We start from the raw sequence: 10,471 nt of genomic DNA, 5'->3' as shown, positions 1-10,471 counted from the left end.
GCTTCATTCTAGGTGATTTCTTGAGATCCATCTTTGATATTGCTACTAATCTCTTTAGAAGCATTGAATCTGCTGTTTAGCTTCCATTTGGTTTTCTGGAGTAATCATAATGTTTCTAGACATTCTATTTGATTATTTCTTTAATGTTTTTTGATGGTTTGGGGCAGCCTCTTTTTTCGTGTCCTCATTTCAGTTCCTTCTTGTATTCATTTAAATGTAGCTCTTCAAACATTCACATCTTATGATGGCAGAATTTTAAATCTTCAAGATGTTCATTTTAATAGTTTATTGCTTCTGCTCACTGTTCCTCCTCGGTTTTTGTTTTAATATTTTTAATAGTGGGAGTGAATTGGTCTGATGTTAATCTGTGAAATTCAGGGAGAGGCCAGGGTTGAGAGTGCAGAACGTCAAGACTCCATAGCTTTTCAACTGTCTCCGGTCTCACCCCCAAATGTATGGGGTTAGGAACTGTCTGCTGCACTCTGAGCTGCGAAATACCCCCGTAGATTAGATTCCTTACATCACAGCCTGCTCTGAGGACAGCCCCAATGTAGGTTCCAGAAGAGAATTCTGATTTTCTGTTTCTTTTTTATTATGCTTCCTCCAAAAAACAGAGCCTGTAAGGCTGTATATGCATGAGGTTTTGTTTTTTTGTTGTTGTGGTTGTTTGTTTTTGTTTTTCCTGTTCTTCCAAGGAAACCAAAGTCCTAGCATCAAGGATTTGTTCCACCATTAGCCAACTTAAGACAATTACGGGACAAAAGTAGCTCACTATTTAGGTCCAACTTTTACAAAGGAAAATCAATATTTTTTTATTTGAAATCATATGCTCTCCTTTGAGTAGAATAAGAGGTCACATTAATCATGAATTAAATCTGCTGGCTAGATCTCCCCTCCAGACCTTCTCTTCCTCAGCTCCCCCTACATTTACATAAGGTCTAACTCCTGTCATACATCCTCCTCTCCATAGTACTCTTAGTGGCTCTGTTTTATTGATGTAAACGTAATGGAGTTTTTGGTACCAGAAGTGGTTCCAAAATCACAAACCTGTGTGCATGAGTTTCTGGAAATGGATCTCTGATCTGTCTAGAGTTGTTGTGGGGAAAGAGTCCGAAGGAGAGCATAGAGACCTGGAGGAGGTCTGGTGCTGCAGACACAGGAGGAATCTTACCCATGATAGCGACTCCCCATTAATTTCAGGGACCTACCCTAGCCCAGCAATCAAACGGGTAAGATTTCTTGTAGTTAATGCCAGATCTCTGCCAGGGTAAAATGGATCTAGGGTGCTCCTGTTATTCGTTGATCCATCCACCCATCATTCACTGCGTCATTGACTCATCCATTCTCTTTGAAATGGGTCTCCCCCTGTGCCAGGCACTGCTGTTGGGATATAAAGCAGACATAGCCTTGGCCTTCATGGGGTTTAAAGTATCTGGAAGATTCCAATTGTGCTAAATTCTACTGACTAACAGACACATGATAGCATGAGAGATTATTAAAGGGAAACTGACCTCAGCTGGAAGCTGAGGGAAACATAGTGGTGATTATCACCAGGGCTGATCATGCTGAGATCTGAAGCACAGGTAGGTGTTGACCACTACAGAAAGGAAGTCTCCAGCCCAGGGCACAGGAAGTGGACTTTGGAGTCTCTCAACATGGCAAGAGTAGAGAAGGGCAGGGAGGTCGGGGAGGAGAAACCCAGCAAGGTATTGGAGGGCGACTGTGAATATAGGAAATGCAGGCTGTGGCTAAGACGACTTTAGGGTTCAATATGAGGAAAAATCATAGAGAGGAAAGCATCTGGTACGCAGGTAGAGATGGGAGTCTAGATGGATCTGAAATACAAATCCTGTTTCACCTACGAGGCCTCAGACTCAGGTGAATGACTAGGAAAGTCAGAGCTGGGAAACCTCTGGCCCCAGCCCAAAAGGACAGCTCAGAGGAAAGACTAGAGGGGGACAAAGAAGACATCTGAGGCCCTGAGACCAGTCCTGGCCTGGGTGAGACCGACTGCAGAGGCACCTGGCACAGACCAAGGCTCCCACTGGCCAGGCACAGTGGGGATCCAGAGTTTCCGGTGCTAGGACCAAGGGCATTGCTGAGTCTGGGGTGGGGAGGAGGGCAGAGCCTCCCCTGCCTTTATGTGCAGAGAGGAGACGGCCGTGCAGCACTGTGGCTTCACTGCTGGCACAGAAGTACACAGATGTCTGGGAGGGAGCAGCCGACTCCAGCCTGAGCAGGAAATCCTTTTTGTTTAATCTGGAGGCATTGTAGCCATTGGGGACTTCTCCTTTCTCAGTGCTACCTTCACCAGCTGAGTAATGAATCAGCCTCAGCCCCATGCCTGGGTCTTGTCGATACCAGTACATGTAGTCATGGTTCATATCCTGGGCACACTTCAGTGTCATGTTCTGTCCTGTCTTCAGGATCTGGAATTTTGGGGTCTGAGTGACACCAGCATTCACTGGACCTGCAGAGAAGCACAAAACTGATGCTGCAGCCCCAGTGGGAAGGCGCTGGGCCTTGAAATCTATGCAAGGGGCCCTGCCCAGGACCCACCTGGCCACAGGAGACAAAAGGCCACACAGCACAGGAGCTTGATGCTCATGGCAGGTGCTACAGGATAGAGGGGTCTTCTGGGTCTGTGCATTGGTGAAAGGGGAACAGGTCTTTCAGGGCGTCATTCTGAGACCTCATTCTCCCTCCCTGGGCCCCAGAGCCTTCCTGTCAGGAGAGGCCACGCCCCTTCCCCAGATGGTTAAATTCAAGATAAATTCACCAGTGAAGAGTTTGGATGGGAAGAATGCCTTTGTCTGAATTGATGCAAGTCTACCATTTTTTAAAATATCTTTTGGTAATTAGTTTGTAACTCAATGTGTATTTTTTATTCCCATGATGATGTAATTACTTGGCTGTGCACGCTGACCCATGCCTGTAATGCTAGCCCTTTGGGAGGCTGAAGAGAGCAGATCACTTGAGGCCAGGAGTTGGACACCAGCCTGACCAACATGGTGAAATCCCATCTGTACTAAAAATACAGAAATTATCCAGGCATCCTGACGTGCACCTGTAGTCACAGCTACTCGGGAGTCGGAGGCACCAGAATTGCTTGAACCAGGGAGACAGAAGTTGCAGTGAGCCGAGATCATGTCACAGCACTCCAGCCTGGGTGATAGAGTGAGACTCCATCTCAGAATAATAATAATAATAATTACTCATTAATACACTGACATTGGTTATCTAAGCATTACTATAGTCTAGAATCTTAGAAAAACTCCTCATGTCTTCCCGGTGTTTTTGACTCCTGTGTCCCACATACTCCTTCAAGTATCCTTTTCTAATTTGCTTAATTGACCATAATCCTGTTCAAAATCCTTTGTCTATATTGATTTTCTCTGTTATTAGCTTTCCAAATCCCAGGGGCAGGCTCATCAACATTGGAGTTGTCACTTTGTTCTGTTTCTTGTCAACTCACTGACAGATGGGCCTCCTGACAAAACCGGCTGAGCACCTTCAGCTCCACCCAGGGCTGTTGTTTCTGTGCCTGGGGTTAGACCGCAGCAGGCAGAACCACCTCACGATGCTGACTGCCCTCTCTGTGTGGATGATGGCAGCTGCCCATGATCTACAGGCACAAAGGTGTCTTGATGTGTAAGCGACTTGGAGAGACAAGGCTGACTTTAGGGTAAGGAAGAATGTTCTGGATGTATTGCTGCCATTAATTTAGTAATAAATACAAAGGAACCAACTCAAATACCCATCAATCAATGAGTAGATAAAGAAACTGTGAGATATATATATGAAATAGATATAATATATATGAAATAGATATAATATATATATGTTTCAGGGACTTACCCAAGCCCAGCAATCAAAGGGGTAAGATTTCTTGTAGTTAATGCCAGATTTCTGCCAGGGTAAAATGGATCTAGGACGCTCCTGTTATTGGTTCATCCATCCACCCATCATTCACTGCGTCATTGACTCATCCATTCTCTTTGAAATGGGTCTCCCCCTGTGCCAGGCACTGCTGTTGGGATATAAAGCAGACATAGCCTTGGCCTTCATGGGGTTTAAAGTATCTGGAAGATTCCAATTGTGCTAAATTCTACTGACTAACAGACACATGATAGCATGAGAGATTATTAAAGGGAAACTGACCTCAGCTGGAAGCTGAGGGAAACATAGTGGTGATTATCACCAGGGCTGATCATGCTGAGATCTGAAGCACAGGTAGGTGTTGACCACTACAGAAAGGAAGTCTCCAGCCCAGGGCACAGGAAGTGGACTTTGGAGTCTCTCAACATGGCAAGAGTAGAGAAGGGCAGGGAGGTCGGGGAGGAGAAACCCAGCAAGGTATTGGAGGGTGACTGTGAATATAGGAAATGCAGGCTGTGGCTAAGACGACTTTAGGGTTCAATATGAGGAAAAATCATAGAGAGGAAAGCATCTGGTACGCAGGTAGAGATGGGAGTCTAGATGGATCTGAAATACAAATCCTGTTTCACCTACGAGGCCTCAGACTCAGGTGAATGACTAGGAAAGTCAGAGCTGGGAAACCTCTGGTCCCAGCCCGAAAGGACAGCTCAGAGGAAAGACCAGAGGGGGACAAAGAAGACATCTGAGGCGCTGGGACCAGTCCAGTCCAGGCCGGGCCAAGACCGACTGCAGAGGCACCTGGCACAGACCAAGACTGGCATTGCCCAGGCCCACTGAGGCTCCAAAGTTTCTGGTGCTAGGACCAAGGGCATTGCTGAGTCTGGGGTGGGGAGGAGGGCAGAGCCTCCCCTGCCTTTATGTGCAGAGAGGAGACGGCCGTGCAGCACTGTGGCTTCACTGCTGGCACAGAAGTACATAGATGTCTGGGAGGGAGCAGCCGACTCCAACCTGAGCAGGAAATCCTTTTTGTTTAATCTGGAGGCATTGTAGCCATTGGGGACTTCTCCTTTCTCAGTGCTACCTTCACCAGCTGAGTAATGAATCAGCCTCAGCCCCATGCCTGGGTCTTGTCGATACCAGTACATGCGGTCATGGTTCATATCCTGGGCACACTTCAGTGTCATGTTCTGTCCTGTCTTCAGGACCTGGAATTTTGGGGTCTGAGTGACACCAGCATTCACTGGACCTGTAGAGAAGAACAAAACTGATACTGCAGCCCCAGTGGGAAGGCGCTGGGCCTTGAAATCCATGCAAGGGGCCCTGCCCAGGACTCACCTGGCCACAGGAGAGAAAAGGCCGCACAGCACAGGAGCCTGATGCTCATGGCACGGGCTGCAGGACGGAGGGGTCTTCTGGGTCTGTGCATTGATGAAAGGGGAACAGGGCTCTCAAGGGCATCATTCTGAGACCTCATTCTCCCTGCCTGGGCCCCAGAGCCTTCCTGTCAGGAGTGGCCACGCCCCTTCCCCAGATGGTCAAATTCAAGATAAATTCACCAGTGAAGAGTTTGGATGGGAAGAATGCCTTTGTCTGAATTGGTGCAAGTGTACCATTTTTTTTTTTTTTAGATCTTTTGGTAATTAGTTTGTAACTCAAAGTATATTTTATATTCCCATGATGGTATAATTACTTGGCTGTGCACAGTGGCCCACACCTGTGATCCTAGCCCTTTGGGAGGCTGAAGAGAGCAGATCACTTGAGGTCAGGAGTTGGAGACCAACTGGGCGAAATCCCATCCGTACTAAAATACAGAAATTATCCAGGCATCCTGACGTCACCTGTACTCACAGCTACTCAGGAGTCTGAGACACCAGAATCACTTGAACCAGGGAGGCAGTGGTTGCAGTGAGCTGAGATCGTGCCACTGCACTCCAGCCTGGATGACAGAGTGAGACTCCATCTCAAAATCATAACAATCATAATAATAACTCATTAATACACTGATATTGGTTATCTAAGTATTGCTATAGTCTAGAATCTTAGAACACCTCCTCATGTCTTCCTGGTGTTTTTGACTCCTGTGTCCCAAATACTCCTTCAAGTATCCTTTTCTAATTTGCTTAATTGACCTTAATCCTGTTTAAAATCCTTTGTCTATATGGGTTTTCTCTGTTAGCGAGTTTCCAAATCCTAGGGGCAGGCTTATCAACATTGGAGGAGTCATTTTGTTCTGTTTCTTGTCAATTCACTGACAGATGGGACTCCTGACAAACCCAGCTGAGCAGCCTCAGCTCCACCCAGGGCTCTTGTTTCTGTGCCTGGGGTTAGACCGCAGCAGACAGAGCCACCTCACACTGCTGACTGCCCTCTCTGTGTGGACGATGGTGGCTGCCCAGCACTGCCCATGATCTATGGGCACAAAGGTGTCCTGATGTATAAGGTACTTGGGGGGACAGGGCAAGACTTTAAGGTAAGGAAGAATGTACTTGCCATTAATTTAGTAATAAATAAAAAGGAACCAGCCCAAATGCCCATCAATCAACGAGTGGATAAAGAAACTGTGACATATATAATATAAAATATATATAATATAAAAAAGATATATATATATATATATAAAATTAAATTCTCTGCAGCCATAAAAAGGAATGAATTAACAGCATTTGGAGTGACCTACCTGGATGAGATGGGAGACTATCAGTGAAGTAACTCAGAAATGTAAAACCAAACATCGTGTGTTCTCACTGATATCTGGGAGCAAAACTATGAGGACACAAAGGCATAAGAATGACACAATGGACTTTGGGGACTTCGGGGGGAAGAGCGGGAGGGGGTGAGGGATAAAAGACACAATATGGTGCAGTGTATGCTGCTCGGGTGGTGGGTACACCAAAATCTTGCAAATCATCACTCAAGAACTTACTCATGTAACCAAATGCCACCTGTACCCCAATAACATATGGAAAAATAAAAATTAAATTAAAATGTAAAAAGAAAAATACTCTCTCATGGCCTGCAGCCATGAACATGGAGTGTTTTTGTTTTAAAAAAGGAGCTCCAAAACTGTACCTTTGGTGCACAGAGCCCCACATTTGGAAGGACCCTGCACTTAGTTTTAAACTCTGCTGTCATGATCTTCAAATTCTCAACAGTGTTTGGACAAAGGACCTGCCAGTAAGTTTTGCCACTGGTTGTAAATACATTATTTTGTTTCATATTCTGCTTACTTCCCCATGTGCTTGTTTCCTTTCAGCACAAGAGCACAACCAGGGTCTGGGTCACTCAGCATCTACGGAACTTAAGAATAAAGAAAACAGAAATTAAAGTCACAGCAAAGGACCACCTGGTACTGAAAGTCACAGCTGGAATCAAACAAGCCCATGAATAGGTTCCATATCTGTGTCCAGGACTGTGGTTCAGGAGACAGAGAAACACACAGCACAGTGGCCTGGTGCCCAGGGCAGGGCCAGAACAGGAAGATCGATTTTAGCTCAAGGCTCAGGTTTTACGGGTTGGACACTTGGTGTCAAGTCAAAGAGAACCCTTCTCCCAATAAGACATCATCTGTCAATGAAGTCGCTGTGATGTTGGTTTGCTTGACCCCAGCATGCTCACTGTGTGAACACGAAGCCCAGCTGCATGTGTGTCTGATGGGAACTCAAAATAATTTCCTTAAAAATGATTAACTTTTGTCAAAACATGACATAAATGTGTTTGATTGAATGAGCTGATGAGAAAATAAATGAATGAAAATGAATAAATTTTGTAGAATCAGCTTCTACCAGCTGAAAAGACCTTTTGAGGTTATTTCGGCACAACATCCATCTCCAGATAGAATTGTCCCTACCATGGGTCAGGTAGCTCACATGGCTTCAACCCCTTCTAAAACCAGAAAACCTCCCAGGAACTCCTCCCTGCCTTGACTACTTAGCTGTGTATTCAAGGGGATTAATCAGATGAGGTTTGACATTTGCATTAAAAATATTTGCGAACAAAATGACTCTCCAGTGATAGAGGTCACCTCATTGGTCGTTGGGACAGAGAGAGGCATTGCAGAGGGGAGTGAGAGACTTTCGGGGTGAGGCAGATACATCTTCATAGAGGCGGGGTTGCATACGTCGATATATGTTGCTCAAAAATCACTGATCTGTTCATTTAAAAGGTGTCGTGTTTACTTCATATAATTTATATATCAAAAATGTTGATTTTTGAATGTCTGAGGAGATATGTATGCTACATTCTCTAGTTAATTTTATCAAATGAATTATCAAGCATATATATTTCCATTTCTGTGACTTCTGAGTCCTCAACCTAAGATTTCTTTGCAGAATGTGTCCATATCTGTCTTTGCACATTGGCATAGTGGAAGAGGTTGTCTGAGACCAGCAAAGGAAACCAAGATATCTAGGCTTCTACTATATGCTAGATACTTTATGCCATTAAAGGTTATATAGATCTCTGCTGATGGAGAGTGTTAGTCTCATTTTGTAGATTTAAAAAAAAATGTTAAAGCTAAACTTAACCCATTAAGAACTGGCCTGAGATCTTGATGAGCTGGTGTTAGAGTGGAAGTCACGGCTGGGAGTCATGGTGCCTCTTCAGACCACTTTCCCTACACCACTGTCTCCAGGGTAAACTGATCTCCGACTACGATGCTATTAGAGTCAGCAGGTCTAAAAGGGGTGTAGGGGAAAACATTCCAATTTATTGTAGGTTGGCAGCTTTATGAAATATTTTAAGCACAGAGCTATAAACACAGAACTTAGACTGGGCAGGGATGGAGTATCAGTACTACATCCTAATAGCTATTTAATTTGGTCAAGTTATTTAACCAATGGGCCAATTGTCTCACCTGTACCATGAGAAAAGCATTTGTGTCTTAGGGTTTCCTTCTGACACTTGAATTTCTAAATAACTGAAACTTCTCAAAAGAAGGACTTCTATTTTGTGTATAGTAAAATAACAGTAAATGGTGGAATCATTATTTTTTTCTAAGTCTTGTCCATGGAGTAGAATTGAAGTGTGAATGTGCATTAATGTAATCCATGCTTTCGGTTCTGCAGATGACTGTGCCACTCATGTGACAGATGGTTTTGTAGAAACAGTGAAAGACCATAAATATGGTATATTCATACAATGGCATATTATTAAGCATTAAAAAGAAGAAAATCCAGCCATTCTTGATAGCATGGATAAAGCTGCAGGACACTGTGCTAAGTGAGTAAGCCTGGCACGGAAAGACAAATACTGCATGATTCTGCTTCTAGTAGGCTACCTAAAAGCCAAACTCATGAAAGCAAAGATAAAAGTGGTGATATCCAAGGGCTGGGAGTGGAGAAAATGGGGAGTTGCTGTCAGCAGTTATAAAAATTCAGTCAGCAAGATGAGTAAGATCTAGAGAGCTTCTGTACAACCTTGCACTTGTAGATTACAATACTGTGTTGTACACTTAAAAATCTATTTAACATGAGGATCTCATGTTCCATGTTCCTACTACATTAAATTAAAACGCTGGCAAAAAATGGGGGAGGTAGCTAAAGAGAGAAAGAGAAAGAAAGGGAAATTTGTATAATTCAGAAACCAAGTAAAGTACTTTGAATAAGTAAAACTAAAATAAAACAAAATAAATTTAAGCCTTAATACTCTAAAATGAAATATTTTTTATTAAACAATTTTTGTCATGTTTTATCTTATGCCATAAAATATACAAAGAAAGGGCCTCAAAAACTTCATTGAAGAAAAGATATAAAATAAACTAACTAATGAATAACAATTATTCATGTTACTTTTCCTCAAGGTAGATCGCATTAGTTACAGAAAGTCTACAGTGTAGAAAATTTTATCTTTCTTTTTGCTGCCATGAAGGATGAATGGATATGCTTGGCCTGGGAGTCATATGTTTCTTGTACTTGTCAAAGAAGAGGTTATAATGGTCACATAGGAGGCATGACCTTCCCCTCCTGCTAACGGGACCCGAAAGAAGGAAGCCAGGTGAGGGGCAGATGTACAGAGTAGGGGAGGGTGGAAAGGTGTTGGAGAACACACGACAGCCAGTTATTAAATATGAGACCAGGGGCAGCTGCCTTCCCTCAGATACAAAAACAGGCAAAATAATAAAGACTTGTGATTTCAGTGAGCTTTAAAGCAGATCACATATAGAAGCAGCAGGGAATGTCTGGGAAAGAAAACCCTGTAAGCTTGGCAGGGCCTGAGCCCCTCTGGCTGGAAGCACGTGCCTCACAGTTACTTCCTGAATGGGGCAGGAAAGTTCCTTGGGGAACTGGCTTTTCCCAGTTACTCTCTCTGCAGGCCACCCCTACATGCTGCTACCATTGGCAGGGCCCAGGCTTTGCTACTCCAGGAGATCTTCCTGTCCTACACAGCCCTGAAACTAAAGGTGGGGCCGGTGGAACACAGTCCCCACATGCCTGCATCACACCTGGATTTCCTCTGTCCTCCCTGTCCCAGGCCAGACACTCATTCCCAGTCCTTGCCATCCCAGCCCCTTCATCCTCCACTCCCCATGCAGAGGCAGAGACACTCCCTCCTTGGTGCAAACTGAAGACTCTAACACCCCTGCCCTTCTTTGGCA

This window comes from Macaca fascicularis, chromosome 3, assembly GCF_037993035.2.
Source record: "Macaca fascicularis isolate 582-1 chromosome 3, T2T-MFA8v1.1".
Lineage (NCBI taxonomy): Eukaryota > Metazoa > Chordata > Mammalia > Primates > Cercopithecidae > Macaca > Macaca fascicularis.
Note: the sequence above shows the minus strand (reverse complement) of the source record.